This window comes from Aethalodelphis obliquidens, unplaced genomic scaffold (genome assembly GCF_003676395.1).
Source record: "Aethalodelphis obliquidens isolate GAN/ISIS:26980383/991018 unplaced genomic scaffold, ASM367639v1 scaffold42, whole genome shotgun sequence".
In the NCBI taxonomy this organism is placed as follows: Eukaryota; Metazoa; Chordata; class Mammalia; order Artiodactyla; family Delphinidae; genus Aethalodelphis; species Aethalodelphis obliquidens.
In genome coordinates, this window is record NW_020837986.1 from 15,988,627 (window position 1) to 16,005,943 (window position 17,317).

At 45.2% G+C, this 17,317-nt stretch overlaps 1 protein-coding gene across 2 annotated transcripts in view; it reads left to right on the forward strand.

Moving 5' to 3' along the window:
* Positions 1–6,230: 6,230 nt before the first annotated feature.
* Positions 6,231–17,317, forward strand: part of PTPRA (protein tyrosine phosphatase receptor type A) — a 185,440-nt gene continuing 174,353 nt past the window's right edge. For both annotated transcript variants that reach the window (XM_027078747.1, XM_027078749.1), the window contains exon 1: positions 6,231–6,525. The gene's annotated coding sequence lies outside the window, so the exon portion shown is untranslated. The remainder of the gene's footprint in view (positions 6,526–17,317) is intronic.

Here is a 17,317-nt window from a genome sequence, read left to right on the forward strand (position 1 = left end):
CACACACACACACACACACACACACACACACACACACACACACACACGAAACATGCTAAACACTTTACCATTGTTTTCATTTATTCCACAAGACAGCCCTGTGAGATAGTTAATATCACCCCATCTTACAGAAGAGGATCGAGGACGGGGGAGCAAGTATGTGGCAAGATGGGAATTGAAACCTTATTGGACATTTGGGAGTCTTAGAGCTTCTCCTTGGCTGTTGTGACAGAGGAGGGATGACTCAGCTGGACCTGAAATCAGGCCCTCTGAGCAGGGGATCCTGAAGGAAGGCCCCCCTGGTTTGCACTACAGTGAGAATTGGAGGACTAATGAGAGGCATGTGGCCATTGGATTGGAGGGATCAAGGAGGAGCCTTTGGAAGCCCTGCCCCTTGGATAGTGGTGAGCAATTCTGAGTGGTCTCTGGGCTGAAGAGAAAAGGAGAATGGAATTCTCCTTTTGGCAGTTCTGTCAAGGAAGAATTGCAAACTGGAGACCCCTGGCTCCCCACTCCCCTCAATGGAGGCTTTGCCCCTGGTCAGTGGGAATGCCTTCGTGGCCCTCCAGGCTCTCTGCCTCTAGCCTCTGTACTCCAGTGTACTTTGGCTTCATGCCCCAGCGCCCCTAACCAACACTGAGGGCATTACCTTTCTTTTTGTTGCCCCCGTTAAGTCTTGAAGGAAGACAAAGGAGGAAACCAAAGCCCAGAGAGAAGGTAGGCCTCCCTGGAACATCTGGCTTTCCCCTCTTTGACGCCCCTAGGGCTATGCTTAAAAAGAGTGAGACTCAAGCTTGCTAAGATGTTTCTGATTCTTTTTCTTCCTCCACCTGATTTGTAAATGTAAGTTTGTGAAAATCCTGCAAGGGGATATAAATCAAATTGTAAAATAATCATTTGTTATTCTCACCACTTAGAGAACTTGAACAGGATAAAACAGGGATGGTTTGTCTGCTCCACAATGTCTAGGACATCAGCTGGAAGACTCAAAGTTTGGGGGTGACTTGACAGCTAGGGACTAGAATCTGAGGGCTTGGCAACTCACATGTCTGGCAGTTGAAGCTGGTTGTTGACCGGAACCTTAGTTCTGTCAGCCATAACACCTGCCTCACGACATAGCATCTGGGTCCCAAGGGCAGCATCCCAGGAGAGCCACATAGAGCTGTACTGCCTTCCCTAACCTTGTTTTGGAAGTCACACAGTATCATACCTGCCATATTCTGTTTGTCAAGGCAGTTACATGGACCTACCCCATCCAATTCCAAGGGGAAATAGATGCCATCTTTTTTTTTTTTTTGCGGTGCGCGGGCCTCTCACTGCCGTGGCCTCTCCCGTTGCGGAGCACAGGCTCCGGACACGCAGGCTCAGCGGCCATGGCTCACGGGCCCAGCCGCTCCACGGCATATGGGATCTTCCCGGACCGGGGCACGAACCCGTGTCCCCTGCATTGGCAGGCGGACTCTCAACCACTGTGCCACCAGGGAAGCCCCGATGCCATCTTTTGATAGAGGAGTAGCAAGGCTCTGGAAGAGTGTGTAAAACTGGAAATTTGGCCAGTTTTTGGAATCGCAGTCTGGCACAATCTATCAGCCTTCCCTCTTAGAATCAGCAGACACCTTCAGGGAAAGGAAAGGAGGTTCCCAATACTGGGGTCACTCTGGGATTTTTTTCCTCCTCAGTCTTGCTCCCACAGTTCTCCACTGCCCTGGTAGCTCTTCATTGCCTTTTTTTTTTCTTGGCCACGCTGTGTAGCATGTGGGATCTTAGTTCTCTGACCAGGGATCGAACCTGTGCCCCCGGCAGTGGAAGCGTGGAGTTCTAACCACGTGACCGCCAGGGAATTCCCTTCAGTGCTTTTAACAAATGCTTTCTCCAGCTTTTCTAACTAGAAAAAGGGTTTTAACCATCCAACCCAGTCCTCTTTCTCTGGAAGGGGGGCCCTGGGCAGTGCATTTAGAATGTACACAATAAAAGCCTGTGTCCTCAAACATACAGCATATTTACTCGTATGATATACAAACTCTAAGCACTGTACATGTAGGGACTTCCCTCGTGGTCCCGTGGTTAAGACTCGGCACTCCTAGTGCAGGGGGCCCAGGTTCAATCCCTGGTTGGGGAACTAAGATCCCACATGCTTTGACTAATCCTGCGGGCCACAACTACTGAGCCCAGCACGCTCTAGGACCCACATGCTGCAACTAGAGAAGCCCTTGTGTTGCAACGAAGACCCAGCGCAGCCATAATTAATTAATTAATTAATTTTAAAAAAGCACTGTACACGTGAAGTTTTAGAAATATGTGAGAACGATGACATACAAACAGTGATTACAACTTTATAAAAAGTGTGTATGCATGTGGAGAAGCACTGGAATTGTCCATGGGGAGACTTGTTTGAAAATTAAAAGCAGTTTTGTGTACCTTCTAGTAAAGATAAACTTTGCTCTCCCCCCACCAACATTTTATCCTGAAAGCTTAAAAACATACAGCTAAGTTGAAAGAATTTACAGTGAACACCTGTATACCCACCACCTGGATTCTACCATTAACATTTTACTATGCTTAATTTGCATACATCTCTCTATCCCTCTATCCATTTTATTAATCCATCTTATTTTTGATGCATTTCGAAGTAAGTTGCAGTCATTGGTATAGTACCTCCCTCTAAATACTTAAGAATGCATTTCATTAACCGGAGTTCATTATTTGTGTGCAATTTTTTCTTTTCAGGCAAAATATATATAATGCTCAGCTTTTAATTGTACGTTTGCTGAGTTTTGACAAACTCACTTATACACTTACAGTGATTTTATTTTATTTTTGACCATGCCATGTGGCATGTGGGATCTTACTTCCCTGACCAGGGATCGAACCCACAACCCCTGCATTGGAAGCCTGGAGTCTTAACCATTAGACTGCCAGGGAAGTCCCTAAATAGTGATATATTAAAAACAACTAGTTTGCTGCACAAAAAAATTAAAAAAAAAACAACTAAGATTTATTTTTCAAATCCTTGGTTGCTCAACTGTAATTAGTGTAAAATGCCTTCTCTACCCTGAGCGATTTGCACAGCAGGCCTGGGCCTACAGTCACAGGTAGGGTCATCGTGGCCAATGGAAGGAACTAGGATTGAGCCTTGGACCAGGATTTTGGGCCTGGGGGCAGAGAATTTGGAAACATTTCTTCTGGTTTAGGATATCCATGGATATCCCTGGAGTGAGAGTTGGGGCAAAGGCTCCTATAAGCCATCTTCTCAGGGTGAGGGGGCTGCAGTTTCTTCTAGGTACAAAACTCCGGCAAATGACCCTTGGGAATAGAACAGTGAATGGCCTGGGAAGTCACTTGGCTCTCATTTACTTCAACTTCGTATCATACTGCCTTGCTTTATTTTCATTAGAGCATTTAGGAAATTTTTTTGTTCACTTGTTTATTGTCTGTCTCCCCATCTAGACTGTAAGTTCCTGAGAGCAGAGACCTTTTCTGTCTTATTCCCTGCTGTGTCCAGCTCATGTTCGGCAGCACTTAATAAGTATTTGTTGAACAAATGACTCATTGGTCCATTTACTAGATGGGGAAAGGAGGCCCTGAAAGGGGAAGTGACTTGCCTAAAGAAACAGGAGTCCTTTACTCACACCCTCCAGTTCTCCTTCTAGTCTAATCCTTCTCTCATGAAACCTGTGACTTCTGGGGCACCTGTCGGGTGGCTGACAAGTGCCTACCGCTAGGTGTGTGCTCCTTTGGGCTGGGACTAAAGCAGGGTCTGGAGCAGAAGACTGCCTCCCCACCCTCTTTCAGTTCCTTTCCTCTCCTCTCCTCTCCTCTTGGAAGATAGCCCTTTGCCTTGTGGTGATGGGTGGAGCTGTGGACACCCTGGGCATCAGGTAGGATGGGGAGTTTGGGCAGGTCTCCACAGGTGGGCAGCTGAGGATGGGACTCTGTCCTCTCCCACTGCAAATAGGGTCTGTGTGGTCGCCAAACTGAAATTTCCTTCTCAGGGTCCCCAGGATGGAATATGCAAGGCCCTGTCTCTCCTTGGTGTGAGGTCCTGTCACCCCTGCACACACACCACAAATGCTCTGACCCCAATGCAGCTGTCTCATGGAGAGAAGGAACTGCATTTCCTGAGGATGGGTTACTTACCAAACTGCACATGCCTGTAATTCTCGGTACAGCCTTAGGAGGTTCCAGGAAGAGTAGCAGAGGGAGACTCGGGTCAAGCAGCCAGTGGTAAGGCTTGAACCCCAGGGCTCTCTGACTACCACACCCAACCACAGCATTTTCCCAAGTGTAGTCAGATCTGGTGGGGATCCTTCAGATGACCTCAAGGATGAATGCTTTTTATTTTAATATATATTTATATTAATGTAGGTTAGGAAATATAAGTAGCATGGGAAACCCTTTTATGGTAGTATAAGTAAAACTATAAATAAAAAAATAAACCAAAAGAAACATACTAAGAAATAGTAGTGTAGGTCAGATGTAGGTAGGACAAGCCTGGTGGAGATTAGTTCTAGCCTACTGTTATCCTAGCTACCCAGGTATCTCCAGCACTCACAGTCATTATTTTTCAGGGTTTCCAAACCCTTGAGTTCAGGCTTTTTCACCTTGGCAGTTCAGTGTGTGGATAGAGGGAGTTTTTCTACTTTCTGGGTAACTAAGTGGTTGGTATATATAAGGACCTGCCCTCATTCGCCGCCCTTGGGGCTCTAACAGGAGACTGGGTGTGTGGCCTCTGGGTCTTCGGGCTGGAGTGTCTGTCGGGCAGAGGCGTCTAGGATTAGGTCATTTCACAACACTTTTGGGCCAGCCCTGCTGAGAGGGAGTGGGAGACACAATTCCTACTCAGGGAGGAACTTCCCTGCTGGGGAGGGGATGCCCCGAAGGACGCCCGCCGCACCCGGTATTCCCAGTCCGTGGCTCTGGTCAGCACACGCTTATTCCACAAATCGGGGCAGCGGGGTGCATAGAGTTCCAAATTGACGCCCCAACTGCAGGCGGTAGTGGGGAGTGGAGGTGGTCACTGATGTGGGCTTCTGCTCCTTCGCCTAAATGTCCCCGCCATGCAAATGGATTGCAACCAGCCACAGACCCTTCCCATGGGGCGCGTTGAACGTGGGACTGTCTTCCGGGCCACGGACGGGAGAGGGAGGATCGCCACCGCCAACTCCAGGCAGCTCAGGCTGCGGGTCAGGAATGAAGGGTCTCCCAGCAAGCTCCGCTTGCACACTGCTGGACAATCTTTCTCCAGCCTACAGACTCCCCGCCACTCCCCCTGTGCGGGTCCCGGTGCGTCCGTGGGACCCTTCGTGGGGACTACAACCTGAGGAGTGTCTCACCCGGCACCCACCACGACTGTGTAATCGGCCTTCAGCGATTCCTGAAGTCCTGCAGCCTGGGAACCCGCTGTTGCCGGGCATACCAACCGATGGCTTTGAGGTGGCCACGTGCGGCCGGGTGAGCTGGGGAGGAGTTCCGCACCTCCCACCCGGTCCCCGGTCCCTGGCCTCAGGGGGAGACGCATCTCTCGGTCCTTTCGGCGCTTTGAACCTCCCCTTCCCCGCCAGGCCTATCGCAAACACCCCCACCGCAGAGCACCGTGTGTCGTGTTTCTACCCGGCTCGGTGCAAGCCAGGCCCGGATATGCGCATCTGGAAAGCTGGGGAGATTTCGCTGGGGCTCGAGTGGGGATGGCTAGGTTGACTTGATGGAAGACCACAGCCACGGTGCTAGGCCTCTTCTAGCGGTTTTGCAGGTTCCTCTCCCTCCCCACTGAGAGCCTCCGTCCTTTAAATACCTTGCACCAATTAGAAAAAGGGAGGGGGGAGTTCGAGGGAACCCGTTTGGAGACAGGAGTGGAAAGACGATTTTTGAGTTCCAGGCCGCCCTGATCGCTAGACATTGGTGTAACTTGTGTTTGGCCTCAGTTTCCGCATCTGTAAACTGGGAAGAAGGCCCACATCCAGGGAGGTGGGACAGTAGAGAGGCGGACGGTGTTGGTGCACGGTCGGCCGGTGCTCCCAGGGTCCATGTGCGCTGCCTTGGGGTGCACATCTCCCAGGCCATCAGTGAGACGGTGACAGTGAGACCCGGCCTTACGCCCCAGGCTGGCAGGCGAGAGAGCGCTCGGAGGCGCGCAAGGGCGGGACCCAGGAGGGCCAGGAGACGCCCGTTCTGTCTGGGCCAACCAGCGCCCGTCTCTGAACCACCAATGAGGAGGCTCTTTACAGCCAAGGCCGGGTCGGGAGCGAGGCTGCGGCGAGTGCGGCGCTGACAGAGACGCGCGCGCGCGTTCCAGCTCGGACCCGAGGCTGCCGCCGCCATCACCGCCGCCCGCCCGGTAGCTCCTCAGCCGCTGCCCCTCAGCCGCTTCCCCTCGCCATGGAGGCGAGGCCGCCGCCGCCGCCGCGGGGCTCCGAGCCGTGGGCCGGGCGGCGGCCCTGAGGGCGTGTGGCGGGCCGAGACGCCGCCGCGGCACAGAGGCGGAGCCGCCGTCCTCGTCCCCAGCGGTCCCGCCCAACGCCGGACTCGGTGAGTGTTCGCGGCTGCCGCCGCCCAGGCGGGCTCCGGAGGCGGGGGGGCGGCTCCCGGGAGCGGGTGGGAGGGGTCCCCGGCCCGATCCCAAATCCCTCTTTTCCGGGCCGGATCCATCCGGCTTTCCAGGGATCCCACATCCTTGCGCTGTCTGTGTGTGTGTGTGTGTGGTGGGGGGTGTCCCCGGAAACGCTGTCCGTCTGTGTGGGTGGGGTGGGGTGGGGGGTGTCCCCGGAAACGCGCCAGCCCGGGCGCCGACCCCTCTCTACTGCCCAGGAACTTTGCGTGTGTCCTCCTGGGGTCGGGCGGGGGCGCTGCCATAGTTCATTCTGAAAGAAGAAATTTGGACAGCGAGAACAGAATTTGCTCAGGTCCATTTAATGGGAAGAAAGAGGAAAACTCCTGGCACGAGAAAATTTGCTCTTACAGTGACCAACTTTTCTTCCCCGGGCCCCTCTCTTTACCGTCCACTCCCTACAGTTGAGGCCGCTTAGGAAGGGAAGCAGGGGCTCAGAGCTGCCCAGAATTTAAAATGAGCCAATTGGGAATGCAGGTCTCCTCCTTTTTTTTTTTTTTTACTTTTGGTGAATAACACAAAGAATACCATTTTTTGAAAAATTAGTTCCTAATTGTATTTCCTGAAGATAAAAATAATAATGGCAGAGCTGAGCCTAATGTTGAGGGTTTGTTTGTTTTTTTTTTGAGGTCAGTGAATGATGTTTGTAAGACAGGAAAATAGGAATGTTTAAGACCTCTCTAGGAGGGTGAATGCCTTCAGAAGCCTTTGCCCAGGGTAGGGATCCCTGCTCTAGAACCAGTCACATCTCCTGAAAGATCTCTTCTCTTGCCACCTGCTTGCCATTAAGGCAGCTCTAGAACCAGAAGATGGTGGGCAAGGAGAGGACTGGTGGTGGAAGATGGGTGAACATCTTCCTGCCTGGCCACTCCTTTACAAAACACAGATCTGATGCTGTCACTTGTTTACTTAAAACTCCCTCGCTTTCCTTTTCCCATAGGGTAAATGAAGCCCAAAATGCCTTAACAGGTCCTACAGGGCACTTGACAGTCTTGCTTCAACTTACTCTTTTACTTTTAGCTGAATCCTTCAATTCTCCTTCCTTTCATCCCCCTCTCTGGCCAATCAGAATTGCTTGACTGCCTCTTTTTTTGCTTGTGTGATCCTCTTTCCTCCCCACCTTTACCTGCCAACCTCCACCTCTTCCTTTAAAGCCCTTCTCATTTGAGAAGCTTGATGAGGGCAGGAGCTGTGCCTTGTTCAACTGTTCATCTTCCATATTGAGAGGTTTCTTCCTCCCGATTGTCTTACAGGTCCTGTCCCATCTCTTCCACTTATGTTTACTTCCAGGTACCCACTTCCTGAGAAAATCTTTTTTTTTTTTTAATTCAGTGGAATCTTTTTTTTTTTTGGCTGCGTTGGGTCTTCGTTGCTGTGCGTGGGCTTTCTCTAGTTGCAGCAGGTGGGGCTACTCTTTGTTGTGGTGCACGGGCTTCTCATTGCCGTGCCTTCTTGTTGTGGAGCATGGGCCCTAGAGTGCATGGGCTTCAGTAGTTGCGGCGTACGGGCTCAGCAGTTGTGGCTCGCGGGCTCTAGAGCGCAAGCTCAGTAGTTGTGGCGCACGGGCTTAGTTGCTCCGTGGCATGTGGGATGTTCCCGGACCAGGGATCGAAACTGTGTCCCCTGTATTGGCAGGCGGATTCTTAACCACTGCACCACCAGGGAAGTCCCCTGAGAGAATCTTTCCTGAGTGTTTCCTGCTTGGTGTGCACACCTATGACTTTTAGTATCTTGATTCCCCATCTCTTCATGTCCATCCCATCCAGCCCCCATAAGTAATCAACAGGCAGAAGCTGGCCGGTCTCATATGCCACTGGCCTTCAGTCTGCTTGACTGTCTCTGAAAGGCTAAAAGCCCCACCATCTCTTTTTCACCTCTGCCTGCCTGAAGTGGCCTGACTATGTGCGTACTGTAAGGCAGGGTACAATCTAGGAGGCTGTTCACTGGGTACCTTTTAGACACTAATTTACCACCTAGGTGAAATTCAGAAACCAGAAAAGCCAGTCCTCTGACTGAAGTACGTTCACATGTATTCTGTTTGCCAGGTGAAGTGCTTGGCATACAGAATAAAAGTGAGGAAGTCACATCTTTACCTTTGAGGGGCTCACGGCTTAATGCAGGACAAGTGGATACAAATACTTATATCACAGGTACTATGAGAGTGTAATAATACCTTTTATTTGCCTTCTGTCAGGCTAGGTAATAAATGCTTTCCACGAATTATCTTATATAATTCTTTCTACCATCATGTGGTGGCTGATTCTTACTAGACAAGGGTGGAAACTGAGCCCATACAGTGTGCAGATGAGGGAATACTCAGGATTTGAATCTTGGCAGTCTAGTTCCAGAGTATCTGCCTGGCTGTATAGACAGCATTCCCTCCCTGGGTGGTCTGAGAAAACTTGACTGGAAGGGAGCCTTTGGGTCATGAAGGATAGATAGGAGTTTATGTATGGTGGACAGGATACAGGAAAGAAGGAGCAGCACAGGCAGGCTTGGAGGTGGAAGGAACCCATTGTCCTTGGGGAGCAGGGAGAGGTTAAACGTAGTTGGATAGGGTAGAGGGAAGAAGGGTGGGAGATGAGATTAGGTTGGCTTGAAGGGCTGTAAGTGCTGTGTTAGAGTTTGGGCAGTGGAGACTTTAAAGGGGGATTTTAAAGGAGGTCAGGGGGACTTCCCTGGTGGTGCAGTGGTTAAGAATCCGCCTGCCAATGCAGGGGATACGGGCTCGAGCCCTGGTCCGGGAAGATCCCACGTGCCGCGGAGCACCTAAGCCCGTGCACCAAAACTGCTGAGCCTGTGCTCTACAGCCTACAAGCCACAACTACTGAGCCTGTGTGCCGCAACTACTGAAGTTGGCGCACCTAGAGCCCGTGCTCCACAGCAAGAGAAGCCACTGCAATGAGAAGCCCGCATACCACAACGAAGAGTAGCCCCCACTCGCCGCAACTAGAGAAATCCCGCACACAGCAACAAAGATCCAAGGCAGCCAAAAATAAAAATAAACGAAATAAAATAAATTAAAAAACTAAAAGATAAAGGAGGTCAGGGACTTGGGCACACCAGGCTTTTGAAAGGTCATTCAGGGGCAGTATGGGACCAGATGTTAATACCCTTCCAATTTAGGAGGCAATGGTGAGGCTTCACAGAGGCAGAATCATAGCCTCTTAGACCCAGAGTGAGGCCTAAAGAGAATACTGCTGAGTTTTGGGCACAGGTCATACTTATGAGAAAAAATTCCAGCAGTATGAAAGCGTATGTATAGAGAAATGCCTCCCTTCTACCGTGACCTCCCCAGAGATGGTTGAAGTTTCCAGTTTCTGTGGCTTTACATAGACACTATTCCTGTATAAACATGTATCTGCCTATCCGTACTCCTACCCCATGGTACATACCAGTCACATCTTGCTCTTCTTTTTTTTCACTGCTGCTCGGCTTGGCTTGTAGGATCTTAGTTCCCTGACCAGGAATCAAACCTGGGCCCTCTGCAGTGAAAGCACGGAGTCCTTGCCACTGGACTGCCAGGGAATTCCCATATCTTGCTCTTTTTTACTTAACGTAGGAAAATCATTACTTAACTTAGGAAATCATTATATGTTAGTACATATAGAGCTGTTTATTCTTTTTATTTTATTGATATTCTTTTACTTATTTCATTGTTTGGCTGCACTATTATTTGTAACTAGTTTTTGGATCAAACAACATTTAAGTTGTTTCCAGGTTTTTCTATTACAACATTATAATGAATATCCTTCTACATACTTTGTTAAGAGCTCATGTGTAAAATTACCTGAATTGTATATTTTTTATTTATTTATTTTTGGCTGTGTTGGGTCTTTGTTTCTGTGCGAGGGCTTTCTCTAGTTGTGGCAAGCGGGGGCCACTCTTCATCGCGGTGCACGGGCCTCTCACTATCGCAGCCTCTCTTGTTGCGGAGCACAGGCTCCAGACGCGCAGGCTCAGTAGTTGTGGCTCACGGGCCTAGTTGCTCCGTGGCATGTGGGATCCTCCCAGACCAGGGCTCGAACCCGTGTCCCCTGCATTAGCAGGCAGATTCTCAACCACTGCGCCACCTGGGAAGCCCCTGAATTGTATATTTTTAGAAGTGGAATTACTGGGTCAAAGGATACGTGTGCATTTTAAATTTGTAGACATGTAGCCAAATTACCACCCCTTGGAGGGGGTTGTACTAACTTATCCTCTTTGCAAAAATGTGAATGGACCTCAAACAGATCTTCATCAGAGTATTTATCAGGGTAGCCTGGGATGCTTTTTCAGATAGACTGCTTTTTCAGGTGCTTTTCCCTCACCTAACCTCCTCCCCTCATGTGATTCTAGCCTATTTCTTTCTATCTGCAGAAGGAGACATTGAGTCTCAGAAGGATAAAGTGACTTGTGCAAAACACTGGGTGGTGGTGATTTTTTTAAGCAGCTCTGATATTTGTATTTGCCCAGCATCTTTCATTGGAGGTTCTCAGAGTCAGTTTGTAAACATTGTTGCATTGTTTTTCTCCACCTTCATGTGGGAAAAATGAGGTGCAGGTGAAGCTTAAGTTATAAGCAGGAATCTGGCCAAATATACAATCTTGTCTTTTTACTTCTAATGTAATAACTAATATGTTCCCAAATGACAAATTTGAAGAAATTTTTTTAGTGAGTCTGAGTACAACAAAAATAGCAATAATATAACACTAACAATACAATTGAGCAACAAACCCTCAAATAACCCAGTGTTAAAATTTGTTTTAATATATTCTCTGTGGAAAAGAGAATCCATTAAATGTGAAATTGTATTTACTTTAAATTCATATCCATTTGTGTCAGTGTATAGGCATAGTTTTTTTTTATAGTTAAAACCTTTTATATGTACATGGCGAGTAAAGTAAATACAGCATATGATTTTTGTTTTCTTGAATAACATCAAATATTTTATATTTACTCATTTTGTTTGTTATTTTAAATCACAGAATAGTATTCTATGCATTGATAGCTGTAGTTTGTGCGATCGTTTTTTATTTTCCTTTTCTCTCTCCTTTTTACTATTATAAATGGTACTTCTGAGCACCCTTGTTCAAATACTTCTTTTGGATTATTTTCTTGCACTCTTACCCCTAAAATGGGTTCACTGCATCAGAATATGGTTTCAGTGCCGAATTGCTCTCTAGAAAGGTTGAACTAGTTTACAACATCATCAGCAATTTTTGTGGCCCTATTTCCTGACAATACAGCCAATGCTGTTACAAACAAAACTTAGTATTTGGGCTTCCCTGGTGGCGCAGTTGTTAAGAGTCTGCCTGCCAATGCAGGGGACACGGGTTCGAGCCCTGGTCCGGGAAGATCCCACATGCTGTGGAGCAACTAAGCCCGTGCACCATAACTACTGAGAGCCGTGTGCCACAACTACTGAAGCCTGCGCGCCTAGAGCCCATGCTCCGCAACAAGAGAAGCCACCGCAGTGAGAAGCCTGTGCACCGTAATGAAGAGTAGCCTCCGCTTGCTGCAACTAGAGAAAGCCCACACGCAGCAACGAAGACCCAACGCAGCCGAAAGTAAAATAAATTTAAAAAAACCTAATATTCGATTTTGTTAATTTAAAAGAAATGTAATAGTACTTTGAGTTAGGTTTAATTTACATTTCTTTAGAAAAACTTTAGAAAAAATCTAAATGAGCTACTAAATGAGTTTTAGTAGCTCATTTAGATTTTGAATGAAGTACGGTGCTGTGTTATATCATATCCAAGTGTTATGTAGCTAAAGTCAACTTTTTTATGAAGAAAGACATGGTTGATAGGCCAGAAATATTTTGGAAATTTAGGATAAGATCATACTGGTATGAAATAGAAAACTGGGTGCTGTTCAGTAGAAAATACCAGACATTGTGCTGGTAGTTAGGGATACTCCAGATAACTGGATACTCCAGATAACTGGATACTCCAGTAACTTGGTTGTGATGTCTGTCCTTATGGGCTAATGCAGAAGGCAGACATTAATCACCTGATGGTAATTATAGATGTGATCAAAGGGGAAGAATAAGATGTCTTGGGAGCACCAGAGAAGTTCAACAATGCTTGCAGTTTAAACAACACAGAGACCCTGAGCTAGGAAGGAATTGGTACCTTACATATATATATATATGTATATGTATGTTTTAATTCCCTAGGTGATTCTAATATGCAGCCAGGGTTGAGAACCACTGGACTAGAGAGAAGCAGGGGCCAGAGTTGAGGGCCCTATACACCACGTAAGGATTTTGGACTTTATCGTGAAGGCAGGACTAAGCCATTGAAGGATTTAAAAGAGGAGTGAACTGATCTGATTTGCAGTTGTGAAAAGTTCACTGTGGCTGCAATCCAGAGCAGTAGTTTTCCAAGTGAGGTGGATAAGATGCTGGGATGCTGAACTTTTTATTGTTTTTATCTAAAAAATGATAAAACGTTACATTTAGGGACTGTCACTGGCATCTTCTTGGGTCTATAGGTCAAACAGTGTTTGGGTGTCCAGAAGTAAGAGGGGAGTCCTGCAGTAAGCAAGCAGAGCTGTATATATACATTTTGTATATATATTTAAAAAATTTTTTAAATTTATTTGTTTATTTGTCTGACCTGGGTCTTAGTTGTGGCACAAGAGATCTTTGTTGTGGCATGTGGGATCTTTAGTTGCGGCATGTGAACTCTTAGTTGCAGAATGTGGGATCTACCAGGGATCGAACCAGACCCCCTGCATTGGGAGCGCAGAGTCTTAGCCACTGGACCAGCAGGGAAATCCCTGTATATATACATTTGCTTTCAGTGTATTGCAACATATTGATAACAGTCTATATTATTCAGCTTTCATTAAACTAACCTTCACAAAATGAACAAGTGGCTTAAAAAGATCCCTGCAAAGAAACCAGTGATTGAAGAAAACATTAATAACGCAAGCACAAGGAAACAAACAAAATGGCAGAGCTGACCCTTGTCTAGCTCCTATTATGAAGTTCTGGTGAGCAGTTTTTTTTTTTTTTTTAGTATTTATTTATTTATTTGGCTGCACCTAGTCTTATTTGCAGCATGCATGTGGGATCTAGTTCTGTGACCAGGGATCAGACCTGGGCTCCCTGCATTGGGAGCTTGGAGTCTTAACCACTGGACCACCAGGGAAGTCCCGCTCAGTGAGCTATTAAGTCAGATTAAATAAGTCAGCTCGTATTACATTGGAAGGTATCAAGAACTCTGTTTGAAACATAGACTTACATCCTCTGTCATTATAGGAATCTTGTTTTAAGATTATATAGAACCTGAGATATTAAATAGTAAAATATGAGGCTATCACTAACAAGACATTTGAAAACTAAGCATCTGGAGCATAAAGAGAAGCTCTGCATGTTTTTATTCCCCCAATGATGTTTAAAGCCATAGCCTGGGGATTTCCCTGGCAGTCCAGTGGTTAGGACTCAGCGCTTTCACTGCCGTGGACCAGGTTCAATCCCTAGTGGGGGAACTAAGATCCCCCCAAGCCATGGGGTGCAGCCAAAAAGAAAAGAAAAAAAGACATAGGCTATTCAATCAGATGCTGTACATAATTTTACTAGCCTAATGATTAAAGTATCTATTTCAAGGTTTTCTGTTCTTATAAATGAACAAAAGGCACATACCATTGGCAGGTTCTCCTGTCCGCACTGCCTGCACCCACAAAAAGGTTGATATAGTGTATGGAAAATAATATATCAAGAAACTAAGACTAAATTTTGTTTGCAGATACTCTTGTAAGATGTAGTAAATGTTGCTGAAGATTTGAACAAGCAATATTAGAATAAATTTTTCAGTGTTGGAGGTTTGTTACATAGTTTTAAAAGTATAGAAGCTTCTAGCATGCCTTAGTATTTGCTAGATTCTCTTTATTAAAAGAAATCCAAGAAAAATCACTTCTTTTGTGAGCTACTGGAGAAAGTTATACTGGAGAAAACATTCTTAATAGTAAATGACTGCCTTCATAACAATGTTGTATGGAATAATTGTCTAAATGTAAACAGAACATACACTTGAATCAAAAATGAAATGCGTTCATTGCCTCTTCATGAACTATTGAGGCAGGTTATCTTGTTGGTTATCTTGTGGTGGAGTTGTTGATGTTATACATTTTACTTCTACCAAAAAAAAAAGCCTACTTTTTCTGTGATAAATGGCTATCTAGCTAATATTATTTGAGAAGTTAATATCCTTAATCTGTCTCTTCAAGTAAAGATGTTATTTTAACAGTGAATGAGAAAGTAACGTCTTTTTTCTTACAAGTATGCTATGGGATAACATTTTCCTTGTAATTTAAAAAAGAAGCTTTATCATGATATAATTTACATACTATAAAATTCAGCCTTTTAAAGTGTACAATCAGTGATTTTTAGTGTATTTGTGGAGTTGTGCAACCATCACCATTATCTAATTTCAGAACATTTTCATCACACCAAGGAGAAACCCTGCACCCATTACCTTCACTCCCCATTCCACCCTCCCTCCAGCCTCTGGCAGCCCCTACTCTTTCTATTTGCCTGTTCTGGACATTTTATATAAATGGAATCATATAAAATGTGGCCTTTGTTGACTGACTTCTTTTAATTAGCATAATGTTTTGGGGAGTTCATTCATGTTGTAGCATGAATTCATTCATTCCTTTTTATAGCTGAATAAATAATCCATTGTTTAGATACATTGTTTATCTATTCATCAGTTAGTGAATTTTTGAGTTGTTTCCACTTTTTGGCTATTACGATTAATGCTGCTGTGAGCATTCATGCACAAGTACATGTGCGGGCATACGTTTTCATTTCTCTTGGATATAGAGCGGAATTGCTGGGTTAAATGGGTCTGTTTAACTTTAGAGGAATTGCCAAACTGTTTTGTAAAGCACCTGTGCCATTTTACATTCCCAGCAGCAATGCACAAGGGTTCCAGTTTCTTCACATCCTCACCAATATTTATGCTGTCTTTTTTTTTTTTAATTTATTTTATATATTTATTTTTGGCTACATTGGGTCTTCTTTGCTGTGTGCGGGCTTTCTCTAGTTGCGGCGACCGGGGGCTACTCTTCCTTGCGGCGCGCGGGCTTCTCACTGCGGTGGCTTCTCTTCTTGTGGAGCACGGGCTCTAGGCACGCGGGCTTCAGTAGTTGCGGCATGTGGGCTCAGTAGTTGTGGCTCGCGGGCTCTAGAATGCAGGCTCAGTAGTTGTGGCGCACGGGCTTAGTTGCTCCGCGGCATGTGGGATCTTCCCGGACCAGGGCTTGAACCTGTGTCCCCTGCATTGGCAGGAGGATTCTTAACCCCTGTGCCACCAGGGAAGTCCCCTGTTATGCTGTCTTTTTGACTGTAGCTATCTTAGTGGTATGAAGTGATAGTTCATTGTAGTTTTGATTTGCATTTCCCCAGTGACTCATGGGCTCATTGTGATTTTGTTGCATCTATAAAAACTCTCATATTTTTACACATGAAAAACTTGGAAGCATAAATTTCTTACCTGATAAACATCTCCAAATGTATTTCTAAAAAAATTTCCAGATGATCTAATGAAATAAAAGACCTAGACATTGATCATCAGTTGCAATTAAAACCAGTAGGGAACTTTATAATAGAAGAATCAGAATGACAATCTTCTAATCAGTCATAACATCTCTAAAATGGGTACAACCAAACTTTATGTTCCTCTCATGTGGTACAATAGGAAAAATATAACACCATTCATGAAATAGTCTTTCCCTACCAAAATCAAATCAAACCTGACTCTAATTAAGCATCTAGATCTAACAATCAGCTTATAGAATGTAATTAGAAAATTCAGAATGTGAGAAATCCAGTAGGACAAATGAACCCAGTTACTTCAAATAAACGGCAAGGAAAAAAGTGGAGAAACTATTACAGGTTAGAAAAGACTTGAGACATATTAACTAAATGTAATGTGTAGACCTTGATTAGATCCTGTGTCATACAATTTAACTGTAAAAAGGTATTTATGAGACAATTGGGAGTAATTTGAATACCACTTAATATATTAAATGATTTTTAAACTATTGTTTTAAGTTTTTAAAGATATGATAATAGTATAGTTATATTAAAAGAAAAAACTCTTTTCCCTTGGAGATATGTACTGAAGTATTTATGGATGAGATGATAGGATGTCTGGAATTTGCTCTAAGATAATTCATTGTGTTTGAGGGTTGTAGGTTATTTACCATTACTGATAATCATTGAAGCTGGATAATAGGTATATAAGGGTTTATTATAGAGTTACTCTTGCTCTTAGTTTTAGTGGGTTTCACATCCATTTGTTAGAAATTTAAAAAGTAAAATCTTCTGACTAGTTTTCAAGAGTAATTTCAAGAGTCGTTTCCTTTTCAAGGGAAGATAGACATTTGCTAGCCAAATTTGAAGGGAAATGTTTGTATAATTGGATGGGGTTGGAAAAAGAAATACCACTCTTTAGTAAGCACAACCGTAGTGCTTCTTCCTTTTGGACCCATATTTCTTTTGGACTATGATAACCATTAAAACCAAGTATTGATTTGAAACCAGGCTTTCAGATTGCTTTGTCACAAAGTATTAAAATGAGATATTTCAAGCATAATAAATATTTGATCATATGGATCACACTAAATATTTTTAAAACAAGGTTGATATTAACATCTTAGTGATAGCAGTAATGGTTTTTATATTTTCCCATATAAAAACCATTATTACAATCATTA